The following is an 18,471-nucleotide window of genomic DNA, read 5'->3' on the forward strand; positions in this document are numbered from 1 at the left end:
GTCATCACTATAGGTCCTGCTGTCCTCTACGACAATGTTTCTCTAACAGTGGTACAGGTACTGCCAGTAGTACTTGAGGTGGTGTCTGATGGTACTTTCAGGACCCCTGCCACCCGGCAGCGAAACCAGGAATGTGATGCAACAAACTGGTAGGAGGCTCAGCTTGGTGGGAAGAGCTCCATGCTTTTCAGTGCTTGAAAAAGCCCTCCCATCCACCCTGAGCCTTGTACTGGTGTTTGTTGCATCAGGGATGTCATCGACGTGTGTGATGTCATTGATGTGTGGCTGATGTCATCACCAGTTACTTCCAATGGTACTTTGAATAGGCAGACCATGTGAAGTGGTACAGTGGAAGACAACCCTTGGGAAACACTGCTCTACGGCTATCACTAGGTACGACAAGTGCTATTGTTGAGTTTCCAGATCACCTGTGAGAGCATTTATGGCTGCCAGCTGTTTCTAGATGCCACCTGCTCTTCCCTCATGTTTGCCAAGTGGCCACATTGTGACTTGTGACTGAGCCAGCCTTGCATGTGCAAACAAAGCTTAACTAGTGTTTCTATAGAAAGGAATGTCCTGCCTATTGCCCCTTCCTGGTTCTGTCATTGGCCACGGTTGTGTAGACACAAGTCTCGGGGACTCTGTCAGAGTTGGCTGCCTGTTTTGTGTTTGGAGAATGGAATTTTAATTCAGCATAGGAGACTCCACTGGGGTCGTCTTCAGCCTCAGATGCTAGGTGCTACAGGAGAATAAAAGAAAAGAGATTTAGGGTACAATCCTGTCTCCACTTCTCTCAGATCAATTGCAATGAGAACTCAACAGGGAGCTTGAAATAAGAATTCTGAATGGCAGTTTCCAAACAAGGCAGAATGACCACTGGGGTTGCCAGTAACAACCACCTGAATGTTGGCTCTTTCTACTCAGATAGCCTATTGGTTGGCCCGTAAGGCTTTCACCATAGAGACGCACTGCTAGAGCAGCCATTCTATATTCTTCTGCCGAGAATCATGTCCGGTACTTGCTTTTGGTTTAATATCAGAAGTTCAGATTGTGTCGTCTTCCATTTTAGTTTCTAAAGTTTAGTAAGCTAGGGAATTGAAGGAGACCAATTGACATGTTGCAAGTTTGTTTCTAGGTTTCAGGGTCACAATCTGAGGGCAAAGTATTGGCAGGAGGCTCAGTTGCGATACGAGTGTTCATAGGAAGAAGTGGGAGAAAATGGTTTTATTTTTTCCTGGATTTCAGGGTTTTCCAAAGTTAGAAGTGCAGAAAGTGGCGTTATGCATTTTTATTCAAAATTTACATTATAATTATAAACTATAATCGCTTTAAAAGTGTAGTAGGTAGATGATATAGGTGGCATAGTGTCAGCAGATGCAGCCACAGTTATTACCCATGCAACCCCCCCATCAAATAATAAACAAAAACCAAATAAAATGGTTTTTTGTTTTGCAGATTTCAGAGTTTAAAAAAAAAAATTTCATTCATTCAACTTCATTCTTTCATTCATTCTCATTTTACAAAAATGAGAAGCACAGAAAGCAATGTTATCTGTTATTTTGTTTTCACCGTTGCCTCCCACCTCTGTTCACAGGACAGGTGCTTACCGTGTTGGTTTCTTTCTTTGGCAGTGGTTGGGGTCTTTTGTTGGCAGTCGAACCTGTAGATCAGAGAGACCCCATGAGATTCCTCACCCCTGCTGTTTCGAATCAGAATGGTGGTGCCACTCCCACCCCATGTATTCTAACCCGTAAAAATCTTGCCTTGAAGGAGGAAACCTCCAGCTTTGTCTCTCTTGGGTTGCATGTTACTCTACTGTAGAAACAGTTTCCAACAAAGGTGAGCCAAATTAATTCCAACTGATTCAGCCTGAAGATGTGCACAAAGGACTTGGAAGTTTGAGTTTGCCCTCTGGACCCTTGCCTATCCTGGCTGCTTAGGGCAGCTGATGGGGGTGGTGGTGGTGGTGGTGGGGGTGAGAAGTCGGTTTGCTATCCAAACTGTGGCTATCCAAACTTTGGGTGACAAAGATAATAAACACTTCCTTGAGAGCTTGAGGCACCACCAGTACTCTGAGGCTATTGCTAAGACCTCTACTGAACAAGCCCTCTTTGGACCCAGTTGCCCTGGACAATTATGGGCCAGTGACCAAGAGATGGACTTGGATCTGGGAGATCCAGGTTCAGAATTCTCGCTCAGCCACAAATCTTCTTGGGTGACTTTGGGTCAGCCACTATCAGCCTCACCTACCTCACAGAGTTGTTTTGAGGCCAGAAGGAGGGAACTATGTACACCACCCTGAGCTCCATGGATGGTATAGAAATGTGAAATTTATATATAATAAATAGTAAGAGGCTGTGTGTGGGGAGGTGGAAGGAGAGAAGGTTGATCAATGGAGGATTCGGAAAGGAACGCAAGAGTGGGTGCAGGTGGGCATTGGCTTAGTGTCTGTATACCACAAGAGAAAGGTGGGTGAATCCTGTGTTTATGAATAAACATATACCTGGAGTTGGTCTTTACAGTAGTTTTTGTTTAAATGAATTAGTTACATCTTTAGAACCAGCAAACAGAGTGAGTCCTCTCAGGTTCTGAGAGAGTTTGAATAATTTACTCATTTTCATTTTGGTTAAACAAGCTCAGGACTGCTCTCTGCGGCTTAAGGTAAGCTTTTTTCCATGAGTTGCCAGAATCGCCATATAAGAACTGAAAAACTTTTGGAACATTGATATACCTCTGTGACCTTCAGCGCTCACCCATTCTGCAGGGAAGGAAGAGGATTGGGGCTAAAAACTAAGGGAACGTGTGGGTGTATGGAGGGGTGCTCTGTAAGGCACTGCATCTCCTAACCAACAGAATGACTGTTCAGCCCCCCTCCTTTTTTCTGACATTTCCCAAACACTTTAAAGCCTATTTTTTGTCATCACAAGCACCCTCTGCTTGCTGCTTTTATTTTTTTTAAATGAAGGCTCTCTTATCTCTAGCATGGGATCCATTTGCACGTGACAGCCTTTTTAAGCACACTAACTTGTGGAACTTGAGCTGATCCAGCTTTCCCAGGTGGACTGTTCCACCCCAGATATGCATGCTTTGAATATCAGCCCTTATAAAGCAAATTGTCCAGAGTCCCACTTACCCTTTTTCCTTTTTCGATACAATACGAAGGCCAGCAACAGCAGCAGGAGAACCAGGAAGAGACAGCCTGCAGCAGCTCCTGCCTGTATGATTCTCTTGTCTAAACTAAGGGAATCCTTACCTATGAAATCATAGAAGCCTTGCGTTAGAGAGCACTGTTCATGTCTTGCCACCTGCTGACAAGGCCCAGAGGCTACACAGAATAATCCATTCTGTCAATCAATTCCTCTATTCACCAATGCTCTGTATAAAAACCTCCCAGTGCCATTAACTCCTTTTCTGTCTATCAGTTCCTACTTTTTCACAATGTCCACTGTGCACCAGCCTCCCCTAAGGTGGGATTCACTATCTTGTGATGGTGATTCCATGCCTGCTGGTGTGTGCGTGTGTGTGTGTGTGAGAGAGAGAAAGAGAGCAAGCTACATTAACAAAGCAGATTAGACAGGTCTTTCCTATCTGCTCAAAATAGAAGGGAGGGCAACAATCAAGTGGGAAAGATCAACTGTATCCATTTGGTTGTATTTCATTTACACACACACATTCCATAGCGGTCAGGGATTGCTACCATAAAAAAGGTTGTGTGTGGCAATCCATCTACCTGCTATAAAGTTCTTAGACCAGTAGGTGTTCCCTTCTCTGACTGGTAGCATCTCTCTAAGATCTCAAGCAAAGGAAGTTCCCCCCCCCACCACTCCTAAGAGTCTTTCCTCCCTGGAGATACTAGGATCCTCTGCCACACTAGGATCCTCTACCTAGGATCGCCTTATTGCATACTAGGATCCTCTGCCTAGGATGCAGTCTACCACTGGGCTAGATCCCCTCCTGTAACTGCTTAACTCTTTGCCATCAAGTTTAGTGCTGTGCAACACAACTGCAGATATACAGATTTAGGAACCCCACTGTGCAAGTTTTTCCTGGCATTTTGTCATTTATTTCCAGGGCTGTGTATATCCTCCACCTTATGTCTGCATTGCACATGTACCAACACTCACGTCAAAGAAAGAATTCAGCATCTTGACAATCTCTTAAAAAACAAGCAAGCATTTTTACTTGTCTCGTCACCATATGTAAGTTAGCTGAGTGTAGTTCTGGTGGTTTCTACTGCTGAGCTTTCTTATCAATAGGACATTAAGTGCTCCATGTACGATTACGTAAATAGAGCCATAGGCTTGCCACCATCAACAGGGCTACCCCCTTCTCCGTCCAATCCTGGATGTAATCCTTTCCATTTCTGATTCTGCTTTCAGTAAACTCTTGCCAACTGAATCAAAGCATCCAGTTCTTCCATTACCTGCAGTTGGCTTTAGGTCCCCAGGGAGGTTTTTTCTTTGGTTAGCCAAAATCTTCAAAGCGCCTACCTAATAAACTAAGAGCAGGACTTAAAAGGTCGCTGAAAGAATGATGCCAAACCTGAATCCTCACCTCGCACAACCATCTCTATAAGGTCACTTAGCGGTGACCAAACAAAGGGTCTTGTACTCTCGAGGTATTGGCAAGCGTAGCTTCCTGTGTCATTGAAGTTTACCATGGAGAGAAAGAACCTGGTTGTGTTACTGCCTGGCTCTGTTATCTGTGATGCTATCCGGGTGCTGGATTTGTACAGGGAGACATTCAGAGTCTTCTCTGGTCCCTGGCACTCGATGGTAACGTTCAGCCCTGGAGCAACCTCCTGACAGGGAAATGCTTTGATGGAGGGTTTCGGGAGGCAGGTATCTAGGGGTAGGAAAAATTCAGTGAGGAGCACATTAAACGCATCTTGCTTAATATTCAAATTCATGAATCCCACTGATTCTCACCAGATCAATAACCCAGTTACTACTCAGTAGATCCCTTTTTAGTACTTTATATGCCCAGGCTGCATCCTGCAATAGGTCTGTGCAAAGGAATGAAGGAATGCTTAATATTGAATATTGAATATGAATCTCAGTGTGTTTTTTTTAAACCAAGCAAACTCCCAGCACTTAAACCTGTCTACGTGGCCTTGAATGTTATAGGGAAGTGCCTAGCCTAAGCTCCCCTGGTACCTGAGACCTAAAGGGTTAGTGCTACCCCTTGCATTGTGAAGAGTGTGCCACACGCATTTTAGTTGATCTTCTCCAGACCCGATCACTCAACACTCCTCTTTGGCTCCCCCCACACCCTTCTGAGTCATATTTTCTCCTAGTCATTACTGTCACCACTCCTCTCCTGTTCCTCATGTGGTTCCTGCTCTTGGCCATTTCAAAAGGCAGGGAAGTTGCAGGAAAGGACTGGTGGCCTACAGTGGCTTCTTCTTTCTTCACTTCCTCTTCCCCTTCTTCTCTGACTTTTTAAAAGGCAGCTGCCAGGGAGCTGGGAGGAGGAAATCAGCTGTGATGGGGGTGGGTGGCTCCTCCTCCATTACACTTGTTGCCAGGTAATAGGCAGCCACTATGGGGTCCTGGGTGGTACACTGCAGGGAGCAGCCTAGATGCTTCCCAGAATATGTTGCCCTGGACCTCTGAATTCAGTATCTCACTGTGAGCCAAGACTGCACTGGACATGCAGTGATTCCCAAACTCTGTGTTGTGACTCTCTGGGGAGCCATGGAAAACAGCCAGGGAAGCCACGGAATCCTTGCAAAAAACCTGCTGCCATATACAATTTATAGAATTGTGGCCCTAACAGGGAACTGCAGCTAATGGCCAGTAAGTCAAGAGAGGTGCCAGTTAAAAAGGTTTGGGAGCCACTCAGCTAACCCATCCCTATACATTCAGTTCCATTCAGAAGGGCAATGCTCTTGCTAGGCTACTTGGGGACAGTCCCTCAGAGTAGTGGATGAATAAAAACATTGGATGTGATCCAACAATTCATCTTATGATTATCAGCCATCCTGGAAATACTTATGTTAAAGAGTAGAATAGAAATTAGGTAAAATACATAACTAATGAAGACAATAGTTAGTCCTTTGCTGTCACTTCCTAGTAAATGGTATTCAGTGGCATCCTGCCCTTGAATCTGGAGGGACCACGTAGAGATCCTAGCAAACAATCATTGATAGGTCAACCCTGTAATGTGGCTAATCTCCGTTCAAAGCAATCTGATTTAGCGGCCATCCTGTCATCTTGTCACAATGAATTCCATAAATCTATCTGGGGCCACACAGACTTGAGAGGCCACTGAACTCAATTTGTCCTGATGGTGATGACCAGGGCGGGCTTTGAGCCAATTGGATCAATTGTTCCCAATTGGGCTTCATGCCTAAGGCCCCCCATGCTAGGGTAATCTTGTCTTACATGCAATTTTATATTAAAATGTGCTTAGATCCATTTAGTCCATTAACTCACATACACTTTTAAAGTGTTCATTTGGATTGTTTTCCATTCTACCACAGAGATTGTAACGTCCATAATAAATTGTATTTATACCTCTAAGATTATACAAACCTTGACTGTGAACCTGGGGCCCTGCAAAAAATGCTTCCAGTTGGGCCCCGCAGCTCCTAAGGCCAGCCCTGGTGATGGCAAGCAAATCTTGTTGCCAGGGCAAATTTTGAAGGGCAGTTATGGGAAATCACTATCCTTGGGAGAGTCTGCTGCAGAGATTTCCTATTCTTACTCCTTCTCCTACTTGGACAAAGTGGGCCTGTGACTGGAGAAAGCTGCCCAGCTCAGATGGAGATCAACTCTTTGGGTTGGGACTGAGGTTTCCAGTCAAGAGTGGGCTGCAACAACAGTACAACCCTCCTAGGGACTCCTCTCTCCACTAAAAAGGTTGGCAACCTTCAGACTCGAAAGACTATGGTGTAAGCCCACAGCACCCGGTATTCCCAGGTGGTCTCCCATCCAAGTACTAACCAGGCTTGACCCTGCTTAGCTTCTCAGATCAGACGAGATTGGGCACGTGGAGGGTAACAGGTATCCAGTAGGGAGCAAGCATCTAAGGCAGATTATTAGAACTTGCAAAAGTTGTGTGTAATGCAGGGATATTTTTCCCCAGCCTCTTTTCAGACGATGACCTTCGCTGTTGTTTGTTTTCGTTTCGCTCTGCTGAAAGCAAGGTCTAGGAGGCAAGCACCACCTGCCTCCTGGAAGTGGACTTCACCTCCTTGCTGCTGCTTCTGGCAGCCCAAGAGTAGTCATGCCCAGCAGCCCAGCGCTGCATGACTAGAGCTGCAATCATATACATGCTCTTTTGGGAGTATGCTACAAACACAAAGAGGCCTACTTCTGAGTAGGCATAGGTAGGTAATATAAACATAGCACCCCTCCCCTGTGCAGCAGAAAGAGAATCAAAGCCCTCTTAGCCTTTCCCTCCTTCTCTTCCTCCCCAGATTGTAAGCAGATACAGCAAAAGCTACTTTTGCTGCCACGTCTGCTACTCACCTCAAATGAGGGGGAGCAACAGATTCCAAAAACAAGGAGAACAGGAGCTGTGGCAAGGAAGGACACTCCCCATATTAGTTGTGAAAATGGCACACAGAGACCGAGACAAGCTCTCACCTCTTATGAAGATTTGAACTGTGTTGCTGACTTCTGAGCAGGAATAATAATAGCCTGATCGGATGCAATATCTACAAACATAGAGCCCCCCGTTTGTTGTTTGGGCTTTGAGAATCTGAAATGTAGCCTCATTCTTTGCTTCCTTACGCATTTGAAGCGTATTACTATGTGGAGGTGCCACTTTGTGCAGTTCAAACAATTTCCATGAGTCGCTATCACTCTGACAGCTGATGTTGACATTTTCACCCTGGATGATCACAGTGTTGGGAGAGATGGAGAGGGAAGGCTTGGAGAGAGATTGTCCTGGATGAGAGAGAAAAGGAGAATGAGATTTGGAAGGTGGAGCATTTGCAACAGCCTGTCAAACTGTGTTTTCATGTGTTTTCATGCTCTGAGCAAACGTACACAAAGTTTTGGAACTGGGTAAGATTTGCTTGTGCCATCCACAAATCAGTAAGGGAGCTCAAGTGTTCAAACTGAGGGCTTCCAGCATGAACACTGCAGCAGCCCAACTGTAAAAGGCTGTTGGGAAAGATGTTTGAAAATGCTGCAGTGGTGGATCCTTTGTGGCTCCTCTCTACTGAGTCCTGGAATGACAGAAATTGTTGCTGCAATAGATTACAGAGGCCACCGTGTGTCAGATTCTAACAAGGCATTCTACATACTTGAGGCAAGAGGGAACCTTGCATTGAATTTGCAAAGAACTTAGTGGTTTTTGTGGCATCGCAACTGGTGTGGTGCTGTAGCTAAGAGACTGAGCAATACCTCAGCAAGCCCCTAGTTCTCCTTTTGCTTCTGCTGTGAACCTGCAGGTTATTTTACGCAAGACTGTGCCACTCAATCTGTAGGGTGGAAGGAAGGCTGTGTTGGAGAGGACTGAGCTTTGTCATGTGTGGTTATTTTGTTGATCTAAATAGGGTAGACAAATGAGTGCCAGTGTGGTCTTTTGTTACTGTTGGGAAAAGGGGAGAGTGATGCAGAGCGGTCAGTGAAAGGACCTCTGTTCCTATGGTAGAATATACCACCTGACTAGCTGCTACCCACAAACAGACACAGGAACCTCAGGAAGTATCAGAGGTTCTTACTCCAGTACTTTGGAACAGAGAACCCTAATAGCTGTTCTCCTTGTGTGGAAGTGTGGGGGAGTATGATGATGTCTGCTGTTGTGGAGACAGAGCACACATCCCACCCATCCTTTTCCTGTGATGGTCTGGATGGAAGAGAAAGCATGTATATTGTGCTAAGCTGCTTGGAAGAAAGGTAGCCTACAAATACTGATTGTGACCACATGTTAATTGGTTGTGAGTCAAGCTGCAGTGAAAGACACAGTGACAGCAGTTAAAGGTTGATAAGCAATCAAGCCAGGAAAGCACATCTTGCCCCATGTTATGTAACACCTAGAGTGACACTGGAAGGATCAGTAGCGTCATGGGAGAGAGTTAAGGGAACTGAAACCAGACATTTCTGATAATTGCAGGATTGCTCTCTTCTTACAGGGGGGAGCCAGTTTTATCTATGCTGTCCAGAAGCCCTGGAGGACAGGCCCCTGGACCTTTAAGAATGGTACAGGACTGGGATACTTGTCACTTGTCCTCAGTCAGGGGAAAGAAAAGCAGACTTGCTTGCTCCCATCACCCTCCCATTTAGCTCCCATCATCCTCCCACCCCATCCCGTTAAATAAAAAGAATCTAAATATCTTTTGTCTATTGACACTCACCTCTGGTTAGCCAGTTCTCCCCAGTCAGCCACCACCCTGGAAAGGAGAGGATTCAATGAGTGGGGAAGATGTCTCAGCAGCAGCGACCAAGACTGGGTGCCTGATCCTGCCTCCCGGCAACCGCCCACCCACTGCTGGTGCCATTACCCTTCCATCAAGCAAGTCATACCAACCGAGGAAGTGGATGCTGAATGGGAGTTTCATGCTGAAAGACCACTTAGCCTTGCTTCATCCAGCTGTGTGTCCTGGTTGCTGCTATGCCTGTTATCCCCAGAATGAACTTCTCAGCTGAACACTGCACTTCCTTATGGCACAGCTCTTCCCCGGGAGGGTGGCGATTCATCTGCGATGTGCCAACAGAGCTGACCACTTTCAGCAGTCAATACCCTACACCACATGACAAACCACATCCCTTCTAGGCTGTGGCCAGAACATGCAAAAAGCAGAAGAACTAGAACTCAGCAGCCATACACACCCTGGGGATTCCATGAAGGTTCAGCATGGACTTGTCTTTTCAGCCTCTTCTAGGCAGGGCCAGCCTTTGTGGGCCACACACAGCAAGAGCCCCAGTGGTGCACTGCTTTAGAGTGTGGGGGTGTGTAAGCCTCCTGTCTCCTCCTCCAGTGCTGTTGGATGGATGGGACATCTGGGCAGTGACGTCACTAGGGTTTGCATCACCCCATGCAGAAGGCCAGCGCATCACCCCCAAGATGGACCTCTTCATGCAGTGGGTGGGGCAAAAACCCAGGTGGTTGGCCTGCTGATGTACCATCTCCCCATACCCGCTGTTTTTTTCAGCATACCTTTTGATAGAATAGAGATATTTCAAAGCGGGTTGTTTCATTGCATTCTGCTGCAAATTACACATTGAATGGGATATAACAGGGGTGGGCAAACATTTTGGCAAGAGGGCCACATCGCCTCTCTGACGCTGTTGGGAAAAAAATCAATTTACATGTCAAATATGAATAAATTTACATCAATGAATACATTAGAGATGGAACTCATGGAGTCTAACAAAGGCCTTCCTCTAACTCAGCTAGCAGCTTGCGTCTGGTGGTTGTGACCGGTAGTCTTGGGTCAGCGTGGGTTCCAGCAGTCTCTGATGGGCCAGAGGCTTATTGGAGACTTGGGGCTCCCTGTGGGCCAGATTGAGGGCCACAAATGGCTCCTGGGCTAGGGTTTGCCCACCCCTGGTATATAACATATGTAATGTGATGGTAATATTCCTACAAACTGTGATTTTAGTGATTTTGGTCACTAGTGGTGCCCCTCCCCGGGTTTCAACTTACTAACACCTCATTGGTTCCGTGCGGTGTCATAATAGCATCTCATTGGCTCTTCAAACAATTAGTCTCATTGGTCCGTTTTAAATTAAGGAATTGAGTTACGTAACACAGTTGCATTTTTGTTTTCTGGTTTTTTGGCCATAACCTTTAATAGCATGGAGATATTTCACTAGTTTTTTTCATTGCATTCTGCTGTAAATTACGCATTGAATGGTATATAACGCGCTAATATTATTCGTAATAATCTGGAGGGCAGGGGTGTGTGGGCTGGAGCTCATGGCTCATTTGTTTGTGGATAAATCGTGTATTGTTCTGTAGGTGATGGAAATGAGACAGATCTTCCTGATGGGAGCTGTCATCATGGGTCTTCTGTTGTAGGGAAAGGAAAAAAAGATTTCAAGCCTCTTTGTTTCAGAAGTTCAATCAGATCATTGTGTTAAGATAATTTGAGCTCAGTTCTCCTTTCAAACAGGTCGCACTTGTTTGTTGTCTCTTGTGTGCTTCATTTTGTTATGGAACTCCAGGGAATCTTCCTGGGTCAGCCTGGGCAGAAGCAGAAGGATGAACTCCACGGAAGCAAAGAGGGTCATGGCATGTGCATCACTGACTGGGTTCTTGCTATTATTCTGGTTTCAGGTCCAAGCTGCAGGGCCTGCATTTGGTTACTTCCTCTTACATTGGCTCCATGGTGGTCATCCCGTTCTCAAACATTTCATCCATCTCTTTGGTGACAGGTAATTCCTAAAGACTGTTTTTGCTGGGGGAGTAGTAAATGCCAGCTCTACAGAGACTTTGGGGCTGCCTTACAGAGCTCTGTGTTATAAGGAGGACTGAACCCCCAATTCCTTGAGTCATCCAACTTCAGAGTTTTTCCCCTTTCAGCTTGTCTAAGCAAGCAAATGGATGTTTATCCACTTCTTGAGTACTTTTGAAAAAGGAAACCTGACCGGGATATGAAGATGGTTATGAGTCAAACAGGACAGAGGGGTGAGAATTGGCCAGCTTTAGTCCCTTTAGTCCTTTAACCAAGACATGGGGCCCAATCATCCAGCTGCATCCTGTGGTGGAGGGGCAGTCATGGAGACCTCCTTAAGGGAAGGGAAGGGAACGTTTGTTCCCTTACCTTGTGGCTGCACTGTGGCTGCTTTGGCCCTAGAAAGTTGGATAGGGCTAGGACCACATAAATCTTTGTTTGCTCCCTTTCTCAGAGTGCTTTCAGGTGAGGCATTTACTCTGGAATGGCTATTGTCTGTTTGGACACCTCCTCCACATCATGAATGTCCATGCCTTGACTCAAGTTCCTCAAGTGCTACTGTCTCACAAATGGGAAGGAAAAATGCAAATATTCAAATGAATAAACTGGTATTTAACATGTATTTATTAATTAATTTAAACCACTTTTATCCTGCCTTTCCCCTTGCAATGGGTCACCCAAGGCAGGCTTACAATAAAATCATGATAAACACATTACAAACATAATAAAAAAAACCTTACCAGCAACTTTTTTAAAAAAGCAATCAAACAGCAGCATAAATGCAAGGCAGTACAGACAAACAGCCCAATCCTAGCCACACTTTCCTGGGAGTAAGCCCCATGGAATCAAATGGGACTTACTTCAGAGTAGATATGCATAGGATTGGGCTGAAAATTGGCAATCGAAGCAAATAAGTTTTCAAGGCAGAAAAATACTTTATATAGAAAGACCAAACCAAAAAATAGAAGGCTTCAAATCCTTCTGCAGGACTGTCTGGGATGGCACCCATCTAAATTCCAAAGGAATGGCATTCTGGAATTGAGGTGCCACCACAGAGAAGGCCCCACCTCGAGTCTCCCTCAGATGATGCAGGTGTTGCTGTCCTGATCTGGAATTTTGTTCACAGAAAACATGAATCATAGCAGGTGACCATCTTCATGATCATTCAATCATTAGTGCACAGTTTGCACACTGTTCTTCCCTGCATGCTGCCTTGACTAATAAACACTGATCAGACTCCATCTGCTCTTTACTGGAATACACAAGAACCATGGCTGGAACCTAAAAAATCTTGGACCATGCTTGAAAAGACAAGAATTTGAATTAAAAGGAAAAAATGTGAAAATGATACACTAAGGATTTATTTAAAAATTCCAGTTTTGTATATTTTATTTTAAAAAGTTCAAAATTCTATTTCCCCCCTCCCCCCCAAAAAAAGTTAGGAAAATTCCCCAAATACACCAGTTTTTCCCAGACACTGCATCACTGCTAGGAGGCAGGTGAAGGAGTGGAGGGAATGGGGAGCCTCTTCTCCCCCCAGCACCTCTATAAATTCTGGATGGCCCTCCTCTCAGTGCAGCAGTGGAGGACCTCAGAGGGCTCTGGCCCCAAGACCTGCTGCTTATTGCACAGAGAAAGGGTTCAAGGCCAGACTGAACACAGACCAAGGCAACATCAGGAGATCACTGGGCCAAGGTGAAGAAAAAAGAACTGGGAGGGGGGATTTGGGCTACCTGACGATCCCTTTGGAGGGTTTAGTGATCAGGCGTCACATGAGGCGCCTGCAAATTCCTGCTGCAGAATCCAATGGGGTCTACAGAGACCAAACTATGAAGTACCATGCAGGCACCACGAGGCCGGACACGTTTGCTTCTGTGAATATGTTCGCCTGGTCTTGGAGACTTCCAGGAAGGCTCTCAGCTGATGGAACAAGGTCACTCGGGGCTCATCAAAGCTGCTTCCTTCTTCCAGCTGCACATGGCCTCAGCTACAATCAGCAGCGTGGCCAACAAGACCAAGACGGCTACTGCCAGACGGACCCTGGTCTCCGCAGTTGACAGAGCTAAGGAAAGGAGAGAGGGAAATCCCACTTAACTCTTGGCTGCAAAGAAGAAAAGTGATTTTGCTACAAACTCCTCCTCTTCCACCATTCATTTTTCTATCTACACCAATAACCAGAAGGATGACAGAGCTCAGTTTCCATCCATCTGCCCTTCTTCATTTGACTTGCTCTCTCCGTGAAATTGTCCAGATTATTGCAGAGCACTCCCCAGCCTAGTTGGAGATACATGTACACATGCCACAGAGAAAATGTGGTGTGGTGCCAAGAGTTTGGGTCTTAGATCATGGAGATCTGTATTCAAATCTCTGCTTAGCTGCGGGGGCCTGTCTCTGTGCCTGACTTCACCAGTGGGTTATTTGACCTTTATCATTTAAAATAAGGAAATGAATTGGGAGTCCTACAGCAAACTGGGATCTCTGAATGGGATTTCTGAAATGTCCAGTGCAGAACCCCAGTAGTCTTGAAACAAAACAAGGATAAGCCATGATAGCAAACACAAATATTTTTATGTAAAGATCCCAGTTTTGTATAATGATGGTGTGCCTACTTGCTTGTAGCACAAAAATGTTATGTCAAAATTTGAGAAGAAGGAACTGTTGCCTGTGAAGTCAATGTAAGGAATGGCTGCATTATGATTTGCTTAGAGTGGACCTCAACAAGTGGGAAACCCTGGCCTCTGAGCGGCCCGCTTGGAGGCAGGCTGTGCAGCATGGCCTTTCCCAGTTTGAAGAGACACTTGGCCAACAGTCTGAGGCAAAGAGGCAAAGAAGGAAGGCCCATAGCCAGGGAGACAGACCAGGGACAGACTGCACTTGCTCCCGGTGTGGAAGGGATTGTCACTCCCGAATTGGCCTTTTCAGTCACACTAGACGCTGTTCCAGAACCACCTTTCAGAGCGCAATACCATAGTCTTTCGAGACTGAAGGTTGCCTCTTGTCTTGTCAAGCCAGGTCCATGTCCTGTACCTGAAGCCCCTCTTCTACCCATGCAACACCATTTCCTCTGGGAAGGTGAGGAATGTATTTAATACATACATTTTCACTCCCTCCTCCTTTTTTCCACTGCTGTGGGCACTGAAAGCCGGCTTATATCCCAAAAGCCATAAAAGCATCAGCAGTAAAGAATATAAAAATGTGGCAGCACAGAATCAAAACAGCAGTAAATAAAATGGACATACATCCAAAGTGGCAGCAGACACAAAACATTAACAGCCCAATCCTACTGAAGGATTACACTGGCGGAATGTGGGTTTTGCCAGTATATCCCTTATGGCGGTTGCAAACACAACTAGGCCAGTGTACGCAGGCTGTTTGACGTAGCCGGTAACCACGCACTGACAGATGCCGGAGGCCCACTGAAGAAGGTGAGTGGGCGTAGGAGATTGTAGGGTGGCAGAAAAGTGGATTAGGTGGCATGTGGATGGGCAGGAGAAGGCGGTTTCAGGGTGGGTCAGGTCTAGGAAGGGGGTGGGATCGATGGCAGTGGTGCACACTGAATCCCAAGCTCTTTCTCTGGCCTGATCCACCTTCCTGGAGCAATGTGGACTTGCACCAGTGACTGAGCAGACTCAAGTCTGAGTTGCCCCTTAGCAGCTGCTGGTGCTTACCCTGGGGCAAGGGGTCAAATGTCTCTATACCCAAAGGAGACCTCCAGCAGTGTTAAAACTCTCACAGGATGCAGTGGAAGCCCCACTGCTGCACAGGGATTTAGGTAGGATTGGACTGTCCAAACTCCCGAGAGATGCAGCTGAAGCCACACCAGTGCCACTGCATGGGGATTTAGGTTGGACTGGGCTGCAAAACACATTTTTAAAAAACCAAACAGTACAAAACATCCCTACCACAATCCTAAATCAATGCTAACCTAAACAAAGCTGTGTTAAGCCCCCGCTGGAGTGCTTGAAGGGATGGGGCAGTTCATAACTCATAAAGGAGGGAGTTCCAGAAATGTGGTGCCGCAGTTGAGAGCGATCCACTCCTATCTGCCACCTCTCTCGCTTCTCTTGGGAGTGGCACCCATAAGAATGCAGTAATATACAGGAATTGTCACCAGCGCATGGGTGACTGTGGTTGTGTCCGACTGACTCAGGTATGGCCACAGGTGGTCCTCCAAGCAAAGCTGGGAAAGACCACCTGGCCACAGCTGCCACCTGGCAATCCAGGAGCAGATGAGGATCCAGGGGGATTCCCAAGCTTCACACCTGCTGCTGCAGAGGGAATTGCGCCAGGTCTGTATTGTGGATTGGCTGACCAAGAAGACCTCTGTTTTGTCCAGACGAAGAGTTAAGTCTGTTGGATGAGGGCTAACTCCCAGTCACCACCAGGAGGCGTTCCAGGACCACTGTTCCCTCTAAGTTCTGCATATCCGCAGCTAGGAACTTGCCAAGGCAGAACTTTGAGGGTGACATTGGACATCATCGCCAAGTGTCTGAGATGCTGTCACATGCTACACAGCCATGGAAGGGCTCCATGCAGCAGTGTGAACCTATAATAGGGAACCCTGGCAAGGTCTTGAAGAGACTCTTTGGTATTTGGTGAAAAGAGAATCGGAGCTTAGTGTCATCAGCATACGGACGCCCCACAGCTCCAGAACTCCAGATGACCTCTTCCAGGAGGGCATGCAGCTCTCCCATGGTTGTTCTCGACAATAAGCAACAAGGATGGGGAAACCAGGATTCCTCCCTCCCTGGTTTTTGCCAGCAAGTAACGGCAGTGGAAGGGCATCTTGGCAAAGGTGGCGGATGGGGCTCATGTGATATTTGCAACAGGAATGGGTGGGAACGGTGCTTCTGTCACTGACTTCCTCTGTGTGAGGCTATTTCATGATGTAACCTCATATAGAGGGAAGGGCGGGGAGGGGGGGGCAACTGCCAGCTGGTGGCTGCAGGGAGGGGCACCGTTGCTCCAAAGTATTGGGACTGGGCTGCAAAAGGTGAGAAGGGAGGGGCCGGTTTTGGATAGCACTCTGTGCCTTGCCAGTGACCAGATTTCCAGCTGAAAGTCTCCAGGGGAGAACTTGCACTTTGGTCTTTTGCACTGTCCATTCTCCGTAGGTCCCTGTCAAGGTGTTTGGGCTGAGAAGGCACAAGCTCTCAAACCGACCTCTCACAAGTGCAGCTGCTGTACTGCTAGTTGATTTGGATTGGGGGGGGGAGAGCATGTCCACCTGCCAAGCCACCCTCCTCACCTCTCACAACCAGCAGCACAGGCTCACTTGGCTCTGACCAGACGAAAGGATTGTCTCTGTGTTGATGCCGACAGGTGTATCTCCCTGCATCCTCCAACCTCACTTGGGCTAAAGAGAACCTGGTTGTGTTTCCTGTTGATTCTGACAACCAGAGTGCTGTTGACTTGCTTGGTTGCTGCAAAGAGGCATTCAGGCCACCCTCTGGCCCCCAGCACTCCAGGGTGACGCTCCTGCCCAGAGCAATGGACTCCTGGGGTCTCAGCTTGATGGTGGGCTTGGGGGGGCCGGAATCTGGGTTTAAAAGATAACACACACACAGTTACTGAGTACTTGGGCTTGGAATCACTCTTGCTTGCTGTTCAGACTACATATCTTGTTGTTGATGATGATGATGATTTATTATTTTGTTAATTTATATCCCGCCTTTATGCCCAAAGGGCACACAAGGCGGCTTACAACAATTAAAAATACAACATTCAAAGCAATAATTAAAACAATTTACAAAAAATTAAAAATCTAAAAAACAAAACAAACCCCGTGGATCCTCATATAAAAAGCAAGAGAGCCAGGCAGCCTGTCAACAATTAAAAGCTCTTTGAAATAAAAAGGTCTTCAGTCCACGCCGAAATGTTAACAAAGAGGGAGCAGTTCTCAATGCTAAGGGGAGGGTATTCCAAAGTTCGGGGGCCACCACCGAGAAGGCCCTCTTCCTGGCCGCCGCCCCTCTCACCTCTCTTGGCGGCGGCACAGTCAGAAGGGCCCCCCCGATGATCTAAGAGCCCGGGCCGGAATGTAAGGAAGGAGGCGGTCCCTCAAATATCCCGGACCTGAGCCAAGCCGTAAAGGGCTTTAAAAGTCAAAACTAGCACCTTGAATTGGGCCCGGAACAGAACTGATGAGATTCAGGAACTAATTTCCTGCCCAGCAAATTCCCTTCTGAGACACACCCTCATGAAAACCTCCAGTTGTGGTTCTTCTCCAGTCCTGTCCCTCATTCTAGTCAGTGCCTCTGAGAGGAATGTTATCAGGGAGTACAAAGTGTTTTTTTGAGCCCATTCCCTTCTCCGCTGGATCATAATTTCAGATCATAATTTCTACAAATTACAATACCTAAAACTACAGAGACATACACCAAATATGAACGCTAGTCTTCACACAAGGCTTGACTTTGGAGATCACTCTGTGCCTTCCCAATGACCAGATTTCAAGCTGAAAGTCTCTAGGGGCGAATTTCCAGCTTGGTCTTGTGCACCAACCTCCAATGTTCAGCTTGGTCTTGTGTCCAGTCTCCGTAGGTCCTGTTCAAGGTGTTTGGGCTGAGCTGTACCAGCTCTCAGGCAGACCTCTTACCTATGCAAACTGCTGCACTTGCCAGTTTGGACTGGGGGGGGAGCGTCCTAGGAAATTTCTCTCCCCTCCTTTGGCTCCTGGGACTTTTTTTGACCTTTGGCCCGGGTATAATCTTCCCCTTGCATTCCCTTCTCATGGGCCCTGATTCCAGTAGCCAAGTTTAAATATTTTTTTTTCCTGTTCACTTTGATGTTTTAATCAGTGAATTAATGGAGGAGATGGAATGCAGAGAGCAATTCCCCTTGTCTAGACTCCTGCTGCCCTCAGTTTCCGATCTGGCACCTCCAGTAATCTTGGTGTGCTGGAGAAACAGAGAGAGCTTGCCAATAGAGGAGTATTGTATTTCACACTGAGGCGCTTTGGATGAAAGTTCAGTGGGGTTGGGGGACCAGCAAACACATTGAAAAGAATACACGTTGGCGAGTAATGGGGCTTGATCAAGAGTTTTATATAAGACTCATCAGCCCTTTCACAGATGGGCCTTACTTCTGAGTAGGCATTCATAGTGTAATATAAACAG

At 46.6% G+C, this 18,471-nt stretch overlaps 1 long non-coding RNA gene across 1 annotated transcript; it reads right to left on the reverse strand.

The window, feature by feature from the left end:
• Positions 1–211: 211 nt before the first annotated feature.
• Positions 212–3,201, reverse strand: LOC136654429 (uncharacterized). Its single transcript, XR_010794606.1, has 3 exons — positions 3,134–3,201; positions 1,608–1,660; positions 212–739 (listed from the first exon to the last, which is right to left on the reverse strand). It is a non-coding gene; the product is annotated as an uncharacterized lncRNA (long non-coding RNA).
• Positions 3,202–18,471: the final 15,270 nt, after the last annotated feature.

The sequence above is a fragment of the Tiliqua scincoides genome, chromosome 5, assembly GCF_035046505.1.
Source record: "Tiliqua scincoides isolate rTilSci1 chromosome 5, rTilSci1.hap2, whole genome shotgun sequence".
NCBI classification, from domain to species: Eukaryota; Metazoa; Chordata; class Lepidosauria; order Squamata; family Scincidae; genus Tiliqua; species Tiliqua scincoides.